Source organism: Rhea pennata, chromosome 3 (genome assembly GCF_028389875.1).
Source record: "Rhea pennata isolate bPtePen1 chromosome 3, bPtePen1.pri, whole genome shotgun sequence".
Lineage (NCBI taxonomy): Eukaryota > Metazoa > Chordata > Aves > Rheiformes > Rheidae > Rhea > Rhea pennata.
In genome coordinates, this window is record NC_084665.1 from 127,883,839 (window position 1) to 127,901,902 (window position 18,064).

Below are 18,064 nucleotides of genomic sequence, written 5' to 3' on the forward strand. Positions count from 1 at the left end.
CAGGATCTCCACTGAAACACTATTAATAATCTGCCTGTCTGCACAACGCCTGTGCACGCTGCATGCATAAGCAATTACATCCTCTGCCCATAATTCGGAAATTGAGGATGCCAAACATGCCCAGGTACTAGCAACCAGAGACCTCACAGGACCACATCTGTAAATCAAAGTGTGTCATTTCCCACCCTCACGACCAAGAGATTTGCTAGATTATCTGGAGATCTGTCTGATCGAGACAGACAAAGCTGCTGAACCTCCTGCAGGCGGCTGAAAGGCACATGTGGGCATTACGAGAAGGAACTGAGCATTGGCTGGCTGACCCAGACGCTAAAACCGCTGGCAAACAGGCCACTTACCCTACCCCACTCAGGGCCCTGCAGCGGGGAGCAGTCGCACAGCGCCACTCGCGCGCCTGTTAAACGCACATGGCTCCAGAGGCTCCTTGCAACCCTGAACCCATTTGCCAAGTGATATTTTGTTTTGCAGTTCAGGGGAAGACAAATCACAGCCCACCTCATTACCAAGCACCCTTTCCATTCTTATCTTTCCAAATCAAGTTACACAACAAGTAATTCACTCTTACACATGTAGGAGCAAAAATGCCCTTCAGCATTAATAACAGTTCTAGATTGCTATAATCTTAATAGAAGTGAGATCAAGGAGATTGTTAAACAACTCTGCAAATTACTTCAATCAAGTAAAAACTACAAGGCTAAATTAAGACTTCTTTTCTACTCTACCCTTCCTGCCTGCCTATAAGATTGCCTATGAACAACACAATTAAATACAACTGTAACTTTCCAGTATGGTGTAACAGCTATGCAACCACCTACCACGCATCCAAAACTGCACCTCAGAAAGCACGAGCCAAGTACACGTTACGCCCGCTGCTTTCAAAGACATCACTCTCAAAAGAGAGCGGTTACAGTTACCATCTTGGAAAGATTCGAGATTGTACTGAGTCTTCTTTGCCATCAATGCCCTTTACAGTAACAGGTTAAACGCTTCAAACGTACGATGAATTTGCTGCGTTATATTTACTCTCCGGGCTACTGAAGATCAGCTAAGAACTGATTAATCGTAGGCATGAAGTTTTCAGCGAGAAACCAAAAGCTACAATCAGGATGTTATTGCCTGCACACAACCTGCAACAAAACGCTGTCTCTTTTGTGCATCTTAAAAAAAGTTCATAACTGACACAAGCTTCCACCAGACTCACAGGACCAGCAGTGAAAACCCTGCAGCTGTTCAAACAGGACTGGCCACGAAGCTGCATCTTTACTGGTTTTACCGCAAGATTCATTTATGACGGCGACAAAGCCCTCAACTACAACTGCAAAAATACTCCAAATTTCCAGGAGGGTGAAGGAAAGGCTGCATGGTAGCTCTGAAACACAAGCAAGTTGCAAGTTATGGCTCCAGCCTTGTCATCAGCTCATTCTGATGAGCTGGTCAACTTAAGACACCTCTTTGCACCTCCGAATCTTTGTTTGGAGGCATCGGCATTTTGTAATTTTGCAGAAGCATCCCAAGACACGTGGAGTTATCAGAGTTATCCCAACCCAAAGAAAGAGCTACCACTGCCTTTTTTAAATATTTCTTCATCCCTGCACAGAGTAAAGCTTCCATGGAACAAATGATGCCAGCAGATACCAGCACTGTCTGCTGATCTATGTTGAAACGTCAGCCAGATTGTCTCATTTTTTGGATCTCATTTGCAATGGATTAAGAAAGATTATCCCAGGGGTATGGCTATGGACCAGAGCCCAGGAGATCATTTCAAGACATCTGTAACAGCACAAAATTAACAACGTCTCTTCAATTTTCTCTTAAGGCCTCACTCATTAGAGAGAAAAGGGGTTTTATTACCTTCGGATAATGCATTTATAAACAATCCTCTCCATTTCTCCAAGACTTTCATTTACTTCCATTATAAGCCCCAGAGTCTGCTTTCCTCCCCTTCAGAAGGGGTCAAGTTAATATCTTAATTTCCTCTAGGACACCTGCAATGAAACTACCTACCTACATGGTCCAAACAAGCTGGGACTACACCATTAATTTCAACTTTAGCTCACTTCACCAACTATCAATATTTGGCAAATAGTAAGGACTACAATTTATTTAAATTCCAGGGATTGTGTCCAGACAAGCAGGCACGGCAGGGGATGAGAAGCAGGAGGGCACACTGGTCTGGACAGAAGGGACAAACACTCGCCACTAGATAACCAGACTTCTTCACTGGAGACCCCTTGTCAAAAAAAGGGAGGTCAGGGAAAGAACTTATGTCTAGGGAAAAAAAAAAAGAAAAAAATGACCGCACCCCAAGATCAGTTCTCCAAACCAGGCCTGCCTGGTGGGAAACACCAGCCTTCCCAAGACCTCACTGCAGCTAGCACCAACTCTTCGGCAGCGAGCGAGAACACCTCATCTTTCAGAGAAGCGGCGTTGCTAAGGTAATCAGGCAAAAGGTCTGTTGTCTGCACTAGTCCACGATTTCTCAACTCATCCCACGGCTACCAGCTACGGGGCAGTTCAATCGATAAGAGAAGCTCCAGCTAAGTCCGGTCACCACTGCAAAACCATGCATCCCTGAGCAGATCTTAAGGGCAGCTGATGTTTTCCTCTGTCTTCATGGCTGTTCCAGAGCTGGCAGAGAACTAGGAAATTTTGAGAAATGGGGCTTATGTGAAAATAAGGCCAAAGAGGGGGAAGGTGACAAAAAGAGCAGAAAGTTGAGTCAGCAGGCAAGGCGTGAAGAATTTAAAAAGTAATAATAATAATAATAATAATAATAAAAAAAAAACAGAGACTGGCCTACAGCAACTTCTACCCTTGGTTCTCCTCAGGAACTAGGAGTGGGAAGGAAGAACTGTCAACTGCTGGACAGTCTTCCAGTTTCCCACACCCTTCGGCAATTTTTACAAGCCTCTGAAATCCAGTTGTTTAAAACAAGCAAATCCTCGGCAGATATCGATGCTGTGAGTCAGCAGCGGCTCTTCACAGATGCAATCTCTCCCAAAGCAACCCTTTTCCAGGGCATCGTCTCCAGACCAAACGCGGTGTCAGCACAACTGTCTCCTCTGCAGCTCGCTGCCAGCACAAAGGAGAGGAAGAAGAACCGCTGAAATCGTCCAGTACACCAAGCTGGTTAATGAGAGGGCAAAGAAATAAGTTTACTCCAGATTGCTAACTCTCCTATCAAGCTGCTCCAAGTTAGAAAACCAACTTTTTTTTCCTCCTTTTCAATATAAAAAGCTAAAGAAAATAGAAGCAACGCCTTTAACTGCCACTTCAATTTTTCATGGCAGCATCTCATCTCCTCCTCCGTGATCACAGGCAGATGCACAGGTCAGAGCTGCCAAAAGCAGTAAATCCCACTCACAAAAAGCAAAGTTACACGTTTGGAAACCAAGCATTCCTTGGTTTGTACGTAACTATATGTTTCTGATCTCTGTTGTGTGTGGTGCTAGCTCATCCTGCTAGATGCCATAGTCCTTCGCCTACACAAGCCTTGGGAAATGGTGCCAAAACTGAAGATTAAACTAGTAACTAGTGGAAAAAATCCCAAGCAGTACAGCATCACATGTGAAAAAAAAAGAAAAGAAATAACAATAACCACAAAAGGTATTGATCTACACCACCTTCTTACAGAGCCCACCACAGTAATTCCCCTCCCGTCAGGGGATACAGAGGATTACACAGGTCAGAGTTGCCCAAAGCAGCAAACCTTTCCCATAAAAACCAAAACGTCACATGTGTGAAGACTACACGTTCCTTTTGACTACACTGCGAATTCAACATCTACCCGTCCTGCCTGGCTCATCGGTCGGGCCCTGCGCAGTCCTGAACCAGGCACCGAGAGTGCTGCCCCTTCCCTAGCGGCGCCTCTGCAGCCGAGGTAAAGGATGACGCCCGCCAAGGCCCGAGATCCAAACCCGAGGAAACTCAGCTTCTGAGTTCGAAAGCTGCTTTGTTTTGTAATTCTGACATTGAGCAAAACTGAAAAACAAACAGAAATTTATCAAGGTTTATCGTAACAAATTAACAGAGCTTTTCTTACACTTCAGGGCAAACTGTTTAGGACAGAAACTGAAGCAAATCACACTGAAAGCAGTGGACACACATAGGTATCGCACATTTGAAAGCACAGAAAACAAAGCTGTGCTCAATCTTGGAGCTTGAAAGCTCAACAGATTTAACCCTAGTTTATCCAGAGGTAAATTAAAACACAGGGCTTGGGCATTACATCATCTGCTAGCAGGGGATTTCCCCTCCTCCCTTTCTCTTTTTTTCCTCCTTAAAAAAAATAAAATAAAAAGCTAAACCATTCTTGTGTTTGCAGTTTAAGGAACATCATTCATCCTTAACAAACCCAACAAAATGAAGGGGTGGATCAAACTTTGCAGGAGCCCTGCAAGCAGGGAGGCACCCATGTAAGAGGCTTTGCAAGTTCAAACAGTGGAAGATCTCATCTCGCATTGAGCAGGAAAGGCCGTGGGCCCCTCAGGTCTCGCTGCTCAGAGTCAGGGGTGAAAAGCCCACTTCTCCAAGGTCACGATCTGCAGAAAAAAAGCCAGCGTGATCTGTGGGCTGAAGTCACACGCGCTGCTGCTCACCTCCCTCCTCCAGCTGAATCGGGACCTAAGGAGATGTGCAGTTGGGTCTCATCCGACTCTTCCTCTCCTTCCTACCATCTCTATGATAATTCAGATATTTGAATATGCCTAGATACCACACTGCCTTACTGGGCCAGACTGAGAGGAAGGGAAGGATCAGTTGCAAACAGAGCTGCTGGGGATGTTTTCAGTGTCTGTTCTCTTGTTCCAGCTTGGCCAGTCGTTTTGTGGGCTTATTTTTCCTTATGGGATGCTGATCTCTGTCAGTGCAATTTTTTTTTTCTCAAAACTTGGCAGAACCCTAGTTTTGCAGCACCTGCTCTTCAACACCTTGTTTCTTAGAGCTTTCTTTAGCACATGTATTCAAAGATGAATTTTCAGCTGCTCAGGTTACCTTTTCAAATCTGGTAAGGTTCTACAACCTAGTCACATTACCATTTGCCAACTTGTTAAGTTTTAAAATAATAATAATTAAAAGGCAGCAGAGCCCTTTTATCATGCCTTTAGTCAATCAAGAACACAGTGAGAATTTTCTCCTTGGAATAAAAGAGTATTTAAATAATGCCAAGGATAAGCAATTCTGGCTTAAAAAAAACATATTTTTCCTAGAAAACTACATCTGTGGAAGTCCTATTAAAGACAGCTTTTATTATTGCTAAGCCCAGAACTTTAACGCATATAGAAGAATAGGCTTTACTGTCAGAACGTAATTAAAAAAACAAAATCTCAGTTCTGTTTTCTATGGAGATAGCCAGGAGCTGAACTCCTGGGAGAAAGCCAAGCAAACAAATTTTCACTCAGATTCCGAAAGGTCATTGCAAACAATTACTAAAATGCAATACTGAGAACAACATATGTTCTTCCCCCCCCCCCCCGCCCCCTTAACAAGATATCTTTACAGCTCTAGTTATTACTTGGAAAGAATTGCAATCCCAAAGATCACATCGCCAGATAAATAATTAGGACATGAATACTAGGGAACCACTAAAACTGCATTTCAGAGTGACGAGGCTACACAACTGCTTGTTTCCTCTTCCTCCCCCTCTCCTTTTGCATAATACAGATCTCAAAACAGACCTCATCCACAGCTAAACTTGGGCCAGAATGAAGACATTCCTTGCCATGTATAGGAAATAACAGAGATTATAAATTTCACTGCTCATAATAGAAGAGCAGAAGCCCTAGTGAGAAGGCCTCAGAATAAGTTGCACAATAAAAGAAATGCTCAAGTCTCAAAAGATTTGCACCTCCACCGCACGCCTTTCGAGCTCTCTCTCACTGCCAAGCAGCCTGCAAAACGGGGCATTTTCTCCTTGGAGTGCAACTCCAGTCCCCACTAACAGGAACCGCGTGTGTCAGCACAAACCTTAGCTTCACCCAGCAGCACGCGGGAGCTGAAAAATGAGCATCCTATTCTGGTGACCTCCACAGTCACATACAACACTGAACCGTTCTTGTCCATTCAGCAGGCTCATTTATAACAAGTTCCACAGCTTTGCTAAATTACCCTTGCTGCTCCCAAACAGAGACTCTAGATTTGCAATAAGGATAGAAGAGGGCTGGAGCATACTGCCCTCACAGCCTTGGCAGCAAAATTCAGTTTTGCCTCTGCTCTGGAGAGGTAGCAGAGCTGGGTCAAAGCATCAAAATACAGAGTGCTCCTTGCTCCCTGCCACGCAAACGGGTCTTCTCCCAGGGCACTGCCTGCTCTTCCCAAGGTTAACGAAATGCTCATGTTTCTACCATTAGTTCACATCTTGGGAGAGCCAGGTTAGGCTCAGATAAGAATATCTTAATGCGGGATCTTTAAGACAGTGAACTAGCAGTAACAGAAGTGTGTGTGGAGCTAATAGAAAACCTCAGATATAACCCCCTCCCTTCCCAAAAGGCTCCATAGAAGCACACGCATCGTACACACACAGCAAGACTTAACACACCATTTTCTCAACACACGCACAGTAGCTTCTGGTAAGCAGGCTAAGAATAGGTACAAGCACAGCGAAGCACCAGAGTCAGACGTCCCTGAAAAGTAGCGCAGCGTTAAGCTTGCGAGAAATATTTGCAATGCTGCTTTTGCTTTAATCAGTTTTAAGAAGAGGAAATTCACTTTGGTTCTTTTTATAAAAGCTACTCTATTACATTTGTCAAACAGCTGCCACTTTCTATGCCAGATATAACTACTTTCAATGGTAACCGAAAGGATCTCCACGGCTGCCCATGTATTATGTATCAGGGATGCATATTAAAATAGACCTGAGATCTGTCTAGAGATTACATATCAGTCCTTTCCAAGGCAATGGAATTATATAGAGGTGCAAGTCAGTGCAGAGTCTGGCCCGTACTTGTATAAACTGCTCCAGAAGATGCTTTGGGCCCAGCTGCCGAAGAAATGCTCTCAGAAATTAAGAAGGCTCAATGAGACGGTCAACTTAGAAAAAAATAAAGAAAGAAATAAAGAAGCTCTTCTTCCCTGATGTCTTTGTTGACAAGGAAGAAATAATTGCAGAACTTGACTTTTCTAATGAAGAGCATCATTGTCCTGGTAACGTAAAATTCATTTCCTGACTGGTTCCTGGGGAAAAAAGAAAAAAAAAAAAAAAAAAAAAAAAAAAAAAAAAAAAAACAGCAGTTTTAGCTTCTGTGAAAAGGCTTGGCAATACCTGCCAGCTCCAGCTCAGTTTTCACTCTTGACTAACTACACCCTTGAGAACACTTGCAAAAGGCTTGGTATTATTCATTACTGCCATAAAGTAGAAACAAAGTCGGAAGATCGTGGAGGCAAAGGCGAGAAACCAACAGCATGATTTCCTGGAATCTTTTCATTATAATTATTTTCATTAAATCTAAATTTCTGTTAACCATTCTAAGAGTAACATATTTACTCTGCAATAGGAACACTTTGCAGATGTTACCAATTCACAGCTTTCCTGCAAACTAAAATAGAATTAAACCCCATTTTACAGATGAGGCGCCCAAAAAATTTGCATGGGCATGGTACAGCCCATCAGCAATGGACTAAAAGAGCTTGTGGGTGCATCAAATCCTACCTGCTCCATTACAAATACACTGTGTCACAAGTACATCCATGTTCTGCTTTTAGTAAGACCAGCAACGTAACAAGCGCCTAGGACTTCTTCACAAAACCGTAAGAGGGACCACTAATTTTTCTCTGAGTCCTTGGTTTTGTTTCTTGATTCGCAGTTGAAAACTTGCGAGGGAAAGCTTAACAACAGCTAATTGTCAGACGCCACAGTAATTAGTGGCAACTTTCCAATGCATCCATCTCTGGCTAGTTTTCTGATAGCTAACTCCTCCCCAGTCTCCACATTAAAATGAAGGCGCACAGGGTAGGCAGCAGATTCATTCACAAGTACCAAGGTCTTCCCAGGAGAGATGTCCAAGAAAAGAAGTACCTTATCTAAGCAATGACTTTTTTATCTTTTTTTTTTAAAAAAAGAACGGCTATCTTCATTAATAATCTGAGGATAATGTTAGCCTATTCATCAACATATATTATTAGATATACAATGCATTTCTGATAGTCATGGGGCACCTGTATTACATGCTGTCTCTGGTCAGCAAATTATCTCTAAATGAGGAAGATGGGATCATATTGTCATGTCTTCCTGTCCACCTGCTGGTTAGACATCAGGCCTTTGATGCTACTGCTCCACACAGAAAAAGAAGGCCAAAAGTCTCTGATGATTTGCAGACCTTTAAATGTTTCCCAGCAGACACAAAAGCTCCCAATAGCAAATTCAGGCCTCCTTTGCTTAGACTTTATGGATCCCTTAGAAGAAACGCACAGGGCAGAGGCTCAAAGCACTGCTCTATATATTTAGGCTCTGCTTTCAACTCTGAGGCTCCCTGCTCGTTTGGCAGCTCTTCGTGTCACAAGCTGCAGCGTGTTCATGCCAGCCTTTTCCAGGATTCATCTGCATGTCAGCAGCACTCCACCGCACGCACTCCACTCAAACCAACACAATCCAGAACACAGCGCTTCCCACTAAGTGCCTACACAGAACAGACCTGCAGTGTAATTACTTCCTCATGCCCATAATAGCAACACTAAAAGACGCATACAGATTTCAGCCCAACACACGCCTGCATTACATATGATGCGGAGACATTTAATCAAGGCAGGGGCGGAGGGAAACCTTCCCCACATTCAGTGACGTTCTTCGTTCCATCACTTTCAAATCTGGACCCACACGATGGGGCACAGGCACATAAAAGGATGGAAAAAAGAAGCATAGCTTCATACTGAGATGTCTTGATAGGCCAATGCAGCAGAGCATGATAATGGATTTATTCGTACTGGCTTTACAGAAGCAGAGGAACCAACTGTCCCAGTAAGTTGCCAAGCTTGAATTTATCCTCTATTTGACTGGAGTCAGAAAATACTCCATCTGTGTTAAAGTGTTCCCTAAGCAAGCGGGTGCATACATAGGACAATTTATTTGTTGTTCTGACATCTCGGCTTTCAAACAAATATAACTCACTTTCACAGGAATTCATAGATGACCAATATACCGGCACAGATTTGAGACGACTACGTAACTCAGCACTGTGGTGACACAGAAAGGCTAGCACAAAACAGTAAGAAAGTTCATCCTACCCAGTCAGATATCAGAGTAACACCTTAGAAAAGCACAGCCGCACTTGTAGCAAAATGCAATGGGAATGGAAATGTCCATCCACCTGCACTGCCAATGTCCCTAAGAAGAAAGTCATAGTTGAAGATACCTAGAGTATTTTGAATCATAAAGTATTCCACGAAAAAGGGCAGATAAAAGGTGAACCAGCTGGAAATTACGCAGAGAAAAACAAAACAAAAATATGTTACCTGTACAGTGGGAAATAAAAGTGTTAACAGAATTCTGTATTAGAAGAAACTTCAGTGCATTCATGGGTCAATCCCATGTATGAGACTACTCACCAGAAGTCATTTGCATCTGTAAAAAAAAAAAATGACACATATTTTCTAAACACACCTAAACTCATACAGGCAGGGGAAAGGCATAGAAAATATTGTCCCCCAATTCCCATGCAGTGAGATCCCAACCAATTAAGAAACTGACTGGAAGGGCAGAAATTCAGAGACTAATTTAAATATGCACCTTTCAGAAAACCTTCTTCACATCCATTAGTGGCTAGAGATTATCTGTTGGTTTGGGGTTTTAGGGTTCCCTCCCCCATACAAACATAAAAGATTGATTTGCTTAATTTATGGGGCTCGATTTTCTGTACTTCATTTGCTTTAATCAACAAGAGACAGGTCACTTTGTAGTATTATTGATTATGTCAATGTAGCCCTGAGAAATTGGATTACTAGTCACCAAAGTCAACGGAGCAGACACCAGTAGAGGGAGCACAGCCCACCCATACACGTTATATAAAACACTGGATATCTTAAACTTCCTCAGCAAACAAACACTAAATTTAAAAAAATAAAGATATTGGAACTTGCCATAAAATTGCTATAATCTTGTAGGTAATGTCCAACAAGTCAAGTATTAGGCATAAGCTACAAAACGTCCTTTCAAATCCATTTGTGATAGATTAGACAGTCCTCTAAACTGCTCTTGCTGGTAACAGACATCAATTAACTAATAGCAATGATTTCACAAAAATGGGATTTCAATTTGCACTTCAAAACTGGCCCTGCAACTGCTGCATAATAACATCAATTTACCTGGTCAGTCAGCACTCAAGGCTTCCTACGCCCAGGCAATCCAGCGATCGATCAGCTGTTACGCCATGGAGCTGCACATGCGTCTGTCTTTATCCTTCCTAACAAAACCCCAAAACTTCAGATCGGCTTTGCACCTCTTCTCAGGCAACATCCACCAACACCCACCTTATTTGCATTTGATAAACAGCCACCTAAGCCGCAGGAGCCAAACATAACTGTGACAATCACCAGTAAACACTACTTTAAAGCCTTCTCTAAGAAGGTGGCCTTGGGCTCTGCTTATGAGCATGTGTCTAAATCGGAACCTCAGCACCAAAGAGGGGTATTTAGACAGAACAGATCACAAATAGAGAAGACAGACAGCAATCACTGGAAAACACTATCTGGCTGAGGAAGAGATAGGATTCAACGATCAGGAGGTCCTTTCCAGTTCTGTGTTTCTGTGGGGTTTCCAAAACAGAAAGATTGCCACTAGACTGGAAGCCAATTCACATTTACTGCCGTGATCTTGGCTTCAAACAACTGGCACACATGACTAGCTGCATTTCCCACCCCAGTGAGGTCACTACTGTGGGAAGGGGGAGGAATAGCATGAGAAAACAGGCATGAGTATGGGGAGAGGAGACAGGAGTCAAGCAACAAGGAGAGAATCAGTTAGCAGAGACTGTAGGAGAAAACAAAAAGACACATAGCCATGAGGAAAAAGACAAACTATCAACTTAAGCTGATAGCATTTCAAGACATCTAGCCACGGAGAGCAGACTCAAGATGGTCTCTGCCTGCACAAGGGCAAATGAGCCCTGGGAACGTGTCAACAGCACCGAACAGTCCCAGAGATCCATGCTACAAATATTCTAGGGAAGATGACGATCCTTCTCATTCCATCTTAACAGCGCACAAACAACCCTCCGGTTTTGCCATATATTGTTGAGAAATAGCCTAAACAAAGGCAATTCAAAAATTAATTGTGTGCGTGTGTGTATATACTTGCTGCTTCTGTTCTAGCTTAACTGCCAAAACCCATCCCCACATGCAATGAACATCATATTTAATGTTCTCCACTTGCAAAATCAGAGCATTTCTGAAAACTATTTGAGATTTCTTTTCTGCAACAAGATATGAAGAAGTTCAAGAACTGTTTGTACTGTAGTTAAGTTGCCAGAAGAATTTGGCTGAATTTGTGCTAAAATGAAGACAGTCAGTAACCCCTGTTCCAGCATCGCTTAACACTGCACTGAACCAATGCAAACTCAACTTTCTGAAATGAAAATCTGAATAGAAGAGATATCACAAAGCATATAGATATATGAATAAAGCGACATGTAACAACAGGGCTCTCAAACGGTACGTGGAATTTAGGGATCTGGTCGGGGGGAAAGAACACTTTCCCCGACACCACATAACCAGACTGCAGTTCATTACTGATGTTACCTTCGCACAGAAACCAGTTTAGGATTAGTCATTACTTAATAAAACCTGACAACATACAAAACACACCCCTTGTTCCAAGAACCATCCTATCTTAAATACAACAGAAACACTGAGCAAAATACATTTGTAACGCGTATGTTAGGCTCCAATCTCTAATCTAATCTTGAAGTGCTTATATACGCAGATTTCTTCACGAAAACGTGAGTATCTGGAGAATAATCACCTGCACGTGGCACTGCTTTCAGGAAACAAAAGTTATTCGATCTTATTTATATAGATACGAGGCTTGCAACATTGAAATCAAGAAATTTTAAAGTCGAGTTACGCTATCAGGACATCAACACACATTTTATCAGACGCGTGCACACGCAACCAGAGACCAGTAACTAGCTAGCGAGTCTCTTGACGTTTGAATTTTAACACGCACAGCAACAGAACAGCATATCTAAAGAGGATGTCTTGTTTTGCAGCATCTTTGCAAACCCTTAACACTGTTTTAACCATTTCCAGCTCCTCCAGGCTCCAATTTGTCTAGTTTAAGACTAGCACAGCGAGGTGTTAGGCAGTCAGCAGCAATGTTTTAGCCCCACGCTACTAAAATTTTTGATCGCGGAAAGACCCCCCTACATTCTCGAGTAAGAAGAGATGTCAGGTGGGCAAAATAGCTGGAAAAACAGGGAGGGAAAAAAAAATACGAACCTTAGGAAACAAATTCACAGGCGGGTAATACATGCATACAAGAAACGCAGGGTAGCCCAGAGAAAAGAAGACTTGTCACTTCTCTCCTCACCATCTCACAACACAAAACCAAGGCAGCGGCGGCGAGCACGCAGCAGCGGCGTGGGGGGAACTCGCTGCTGCGGGAAAGCAGCAGGCGCAAGGGTTTGGCCAGGTGTCTCCGACACGCCCGGACACCGCAGCGAGGCGGTAACGAAGCACGTTAACGAAGCTCCGGGGGCCCGTGGAAGCCGGACCGGGCCTCGCATCGAAACCGCCCTCTGAGCGGGGGGCGCGAGGCGGCGTTCGCCTCGGGGCGGGGGAGCCGGGACGGAAGAGGGGACCTGGGGGCCGCCCGCGCCCCCCTCTCGGCTTCGCCTCGGCCCTTCGCAGGGTCGCAGGCAGCGAGGGGAGCAGGGACGGGCAGGAGGGCTGCAGCCCCTCCGCAGCGCCTGGTGCCCTCGCAGCCCTCTCGCCTTCCCCACCAGGAGGGTGCCCAGCCCTGTGGGACCCCCCCACACACAAAAAAAAATTACCCCTAACCCTGAAGGAACCCCCTCATCTCCGCTAACCCTGAGGGAGCTCCCTCATGTGCCCCCCGCCCTGAGGGAAGCCTCCCCCCCCCCCCCGTCCGTCCCTCAGGGGCGCCCAGACCGGGCTGAGGCTCGGCCTCCCCCCACCTCACGAGAGGGAAGGGGGGGGGGGAGAGGGGACTTCCCCCGGGCTGTACCACCCCCGCCACGCACCCGGCCCCACAGGCTCCCCGCGGGGGGGGGTGCGGGGGTCGTACGGCCGCGCACCGCCCTCCCCGCCGCCTCCGAACGTGGTACGGTCCGCCGTACCTCTTGGCGCCCTTACTTCACCCTCCTGGCGGAGCCGCGGTCCCGGCGCCCGCTGCGCCGCCGTGCGCGAGTGGCCGGGGGGGGAGCCATAGCCGCTGCCTGGTCTTCGCCCGCCGTTCGCCCTCTCCTGCTCCCCCCCCCCCCCCACACACACACTCCACCCCGCGGCCGAGCGCAGTTGGTTCGTTCCGAGAAGCCGGCCGGTCTTCCCCCCTACACCGCTGGATCTCTCACGTCTTCGGCCATTTCCGACCGAACTGGCGGAAGTTGCCGAAGAGGCGGCGGAACTTAACGGGCTGAACCGAAGGGAGGGCGGAGATTGCCGAACCTGCGACGGAGCTGGCCGAAAGGTGAAGGGGCGGGGACTAGGCACGAGAAGGCAAGCCTTCGCTCCGGAAACTAACGAGAAGAGCCGAAGCTCCCGAGGGCTCCGCCACCGCCCAGCACCCCGCGCTCGCCCAGCTCCCTGCGCGCTCCGAAGCGGGAGGGAGGAAGGTGACAAGCCCAAACGGAGCCCTGGCCCTTTAAATGGTGGCGCAAGCGCCCGCCCCTCGGCGAGGGGCGGCGCCGCCAGCCACTGCGCATGCCCAGTTGCGGGCGTGCGCGCGCGGCGCGTTTCCCGCCTAAAGGCAGGCACGTGCGCGGCCGCTCCCCTCCCTCGCCTCACGAGGGAGCCGTTGCCGCCTCAGAGCGCGACGCGGGCCCACGTCTGCCCTCAGCAAGGCTGGAGAGGCTCAGTCCACCCCCACCCGCTTTGGCCGCTGGTCCCGTGTGGGCCAGACCCCAGCGATGGCTGCCAGGGTTGTCACAGGCACGCTGGAGTGGCAGTCAGGTGACTCCTAGCTAAAGGAGGTTATGAAAAACAACCATACTCTGGCTAGCTGACGGAAAAACACGAGGCTGTGCTGCAGGCCCTGCTGACAGCCATTAAAATGCCACCAGAGATCTGTTTTCATTGTAGAATTAGATTAAGACTGGACCTGGATGGTTTGCCTTACCATCAGAAATTACCACTCCACATGAACAAGGACAAAATGAGTTTAAATACTACAATGCTGTACAGTGGTTTAATGTTACTAAGCCACAGCAGCTATGTAAAATACACAATGATAAGCACCAAACAAACCATGCAAAAAATGGCAACCGAGGCAGCAAAAAAAAAAAAAAAAAAAAAGAAGAAGAAAAGAAAAAAATAACAAGTGATGGTGCCAGCCATTTTCTTGCAACAAAGCCAAATGAAACAGATTCGGTAATTTTTGTTTCATTGCTTCACACACTTTAACCATACATTTTAAATACATTTAGGGGCCATTTGAAAAGCATTCATATCTGCAGGAATCAAATCTCACCCAAAAACCCACCGCTGAGCAATGTTAAGGAGAGAAATAAGGCTTTACCTCTACAGCAGTAGAGAAGATGGTAAGTGCAGTATGTCTCTGGCCCCAAAGCTCCAGGAATCTGTACAATAATACATGAACACATTAAAACTGCAAGAAACCACTTTTCCACCCCTCTGCACTTTTTAACAGCCATTTACACGTGTAAAGTGCGCAAGGAGAAACCAATTTTTTAAACCAAGATGAAAAGAACAGTGAGAGGGGAAAACACCAGGTCTACCATTCATCAAACAATGTGAAATACAGTCCCAGAAGCAGGGAACGTGCTGTAGAGAAGGACAGGAATGGATACTGCAGGTTCAAAGGTTCTCAGGTATAGAACTTCACATTTCCCCCCCCCCCCAAAAAAGGTGGGGGGACAGAGTCCTACTGCATTGCACAGTATAAAGTTAACATCCCAATTACTGAACTCACCCAGGTTATCCCAGCACGCACATCCTTGTTTCCTCTTCTACCACAACATGAAGTTACGCTCATTCTGCACTGCTCTGCATGGAGATTTGCTGGAGGAAGCGGGGAGACGAGAAACGCCTTTCAGCACCTCGCTGGGGGGAAAGATAGAAAAGGAGAATTGTACTTCAAGGCACAAGTCAAGAAAGCAATTCTTCTCCCAACTCTCTCCAAAAACCACAAGCTTTCATGAAAGGCAGCTGGGGTGACAAGTCTGTCTTCCAGAAAGCTCTGCCAAAGCTATTACACGCGATATTGATGAAAATAGTTTCAGATTAAATCCCCTTTGTACACCTAACCTTTCTTAGTCTAATGTAACAAGAGATCAGCATAAAAAGGGAGTTTTCTGTTTCCCTTCCACCAAAGAACACCTCAAAAATGGATCCTAGGAAGCAGTGCTGCACGTGCTGCAATTTCAGCCAGCAGCTCAAACACGGGCGGGAGGTTTGTGAAAGGCAGCTCCCCGGGGCTACCGGAGAGGTAAGGGTAAAGGGGGATTTATAGTAGGAACAAGAAGGGGGAGCGATGTTTGGGGATGGTGAGGAGCAGAAATGCAGCGAGGGCCTGTGGTAGCACAGCTTAGGATATGGAAGCAAAGGTGGGACCACTGTAGCGGGAGGTTACAGGGGGAACAGAAGACCAAATCTAAGAAAAACTGGCTTCATTAGTCCCACTGTTCACAAAACTACTTATTTAGACATCTGTGTATGATTTCACTGCAGAGAACCTCCCTTATATTACCTTTTTAGGAGCTCTACACTTAACTGCTGCAATTTAATGCAGTGAATGCTATGTGTCCTCTTTTTCTCATTTCCAGGATTTGAAACGGTCCCCACTTTATTCCTTACTCACAGTGTGATTTCACCAAATTCTCTCTCTCTCATCCCAGTTATCTGTAAGCATTTCTCACATCCAATGTACTGTTGTTTCCTGTCTGCTGTAAATTACATTGACTCATTTTGGGCAGGTATTAAGAAGTTTCAAAGCCAGCCAATGCACACTTTCATGGCACACTTCCACAGCCTGAAATAAACCTCAGAAAACCATACATGACTTTCCAAGGGAGCAACAAGCTAAGGGGAAGACCCTGAGCTTTCATCCTTTCCCTGCTACAGTCCCTTCGATAAATCTTTTTTAACATCTTCTTCCTTCCTTTCACAGGAGACAATACTAAGGCCTGTGACCATCTGTGGATTTTACAAGTTTCATGGAATGTTTTCAGACCACACTCTTAACCTCAGACACTCCTCTCAGATTTCATAGGAGTCAGTCACCTTTTAGCCCCAGGGTGCTGTAAGCGCTAAATAGGTAATATACATCTCTCAGCCGCTATGGAATGACTACACAGCACAACTGAATTCGGACTGCTTTTGGCCATCAGATATCCCACAGCACGCTTCACAGAAGAGGAAGTGTTAATCTGGAATACTGGCCACATTCCAGTTTAGGTAATTACATTCTGATGATTTACATTCTCCCTGCAGTTTTTAGTGGATATGGATTTTTTTTTCTCCTTACTTTATATCATAAAAGCAGTGACTTGCTCCTATTTGTGCTGTTAGAACAGCTGCCAGGCTTTGCAGCATAAGTAGCTGCATTTCAGAGGTAGGTGAAGGGTCCTCTGTAGGTTTAAATAAAGCACTTTAAAGACCCCATGGGTACAAGAAGTATTGAAACAATACACCCTACTGCTGGCCATAAAGCATAGCAAGGGCTAAGCGAGCAATGAAACACTCAATGGCAATATCTAAACGGGAAAAGAAAAAGGTAGCATAAGAATAGAGACATGGACATAACAAAGTGCAAAGCCTTTTCCCTCCCAGTTGCTAATTTAAATCTGAGCCCAATGCAGCCCCAGCTGGAATCGAAAGAGCAAGTACAATGCACTACCACCTTCCTGCACAGGGGAACTAGATCATGTCTGCAAAAGAAACTAACTTTATAAAAGCAGTGAAAGCTTTTGGTGAGGTCTTTAGATGCTGAAGGATACTGCCTGGTAGTGAAATGGGGTGAGGAAAAGAAATGACGAGTGTTCTCTTGTTAATGAAAGCCCAAGTACTTGTTTCCCATTGTACCTAGGTATTTAAAAGAAAGAAAAATGATAACTTTGGCAGAAGGTTTTGTTTTAAGGTGGAATATTATGCACAGTGTACGTCAAGTTGCACTGCCACACATTTTATTAAGAATAAACATTTTAGATAAATTTATTAATTGACAGTATTATGCTTTGTTTACCAAATGATACATAACTGCATTGTTATTATCTTCATAAGAACCACAGTGCCTAAAAGGGTAGTTTTCATATTTCAACAAAAAATGAAATAAAAGAGATTAGGACAGTGGTTACAAATAAACCATCAGGGACCAGATGGCTCAGAGGATGGGTAATGAGACATGTAGCTTTCTGTCCTCCCCCAGTGTGTCCCAGATCATTAGCGGCTGAAAGCTGTTACTAGCACTGGGTGAATATTTTTCAAAAATAGTTTATCGAGCAAAATTCTTTTGTCTATCCCTAAAACTTCCAGCAAACCAATTTCAGTATGACAAGTCATTCCACCTGGATGGACTTTGAGGGAGGCAGACACAGCTGTGAGGTGGTGCAAGCAGAGGGAAGCTTCTTCCCACCCTTTGTAGCTATGACCACTTAGAGCAATTCTATAGCAATTTTGTGAACCTTGCCCTCACTTCCTTTGCATTTGTATAAAAAATGAAATGCTTTGAGTCATGCAGAATTATGTTTTGTGTGTGATTCAAGCCTAACAGATACCTTACCAGCAAGCAATTACCACCAGCTGCCTAAACGCCAGTGGTACATAGATAGCAAAAGTATATGGCACGCAAGCCTCTGTACGGGTGGCCTCATGGCAGACCCAAAGGAGCTAAATAACCAGCTGAGCTACATTCTCATTGCTAGGA

The 18,064-nt window shown here is 45.2% G+C and overlaps 1 protein-coding gene across 4 annotated transcripts in view; it reads right to left on the reverse strand.

The window, feature by feature from the left end:
- EXTL3 (exostosin like glycosyltransferase 3) overlaps positions 1-15,192 on the reverse strand; it is a 121,048-nt gene extending 105,856 nt beyond the window's left edge. For 2 of the 4 annotated variants that reach the window (XM_062573303.1, XM_062573307.1), the window contains exon 1: positions 13,302-13,542. The gene's annotated coding sequence lies outside the window, so the exon portion shown is untranslated. Of the gene's footprint in view, positions 1-13,301; positions 13,543-14,698; positions 14,760-15,112 lie in introns of those variants that run through there. The other 2 variants (XM_062573304.1, XM_062573305.1) reach the window with 2 other exon arrangements.
- Between the last annotated feature and the right edge of the window lie 2,872 nt (positions 15,193-18,064).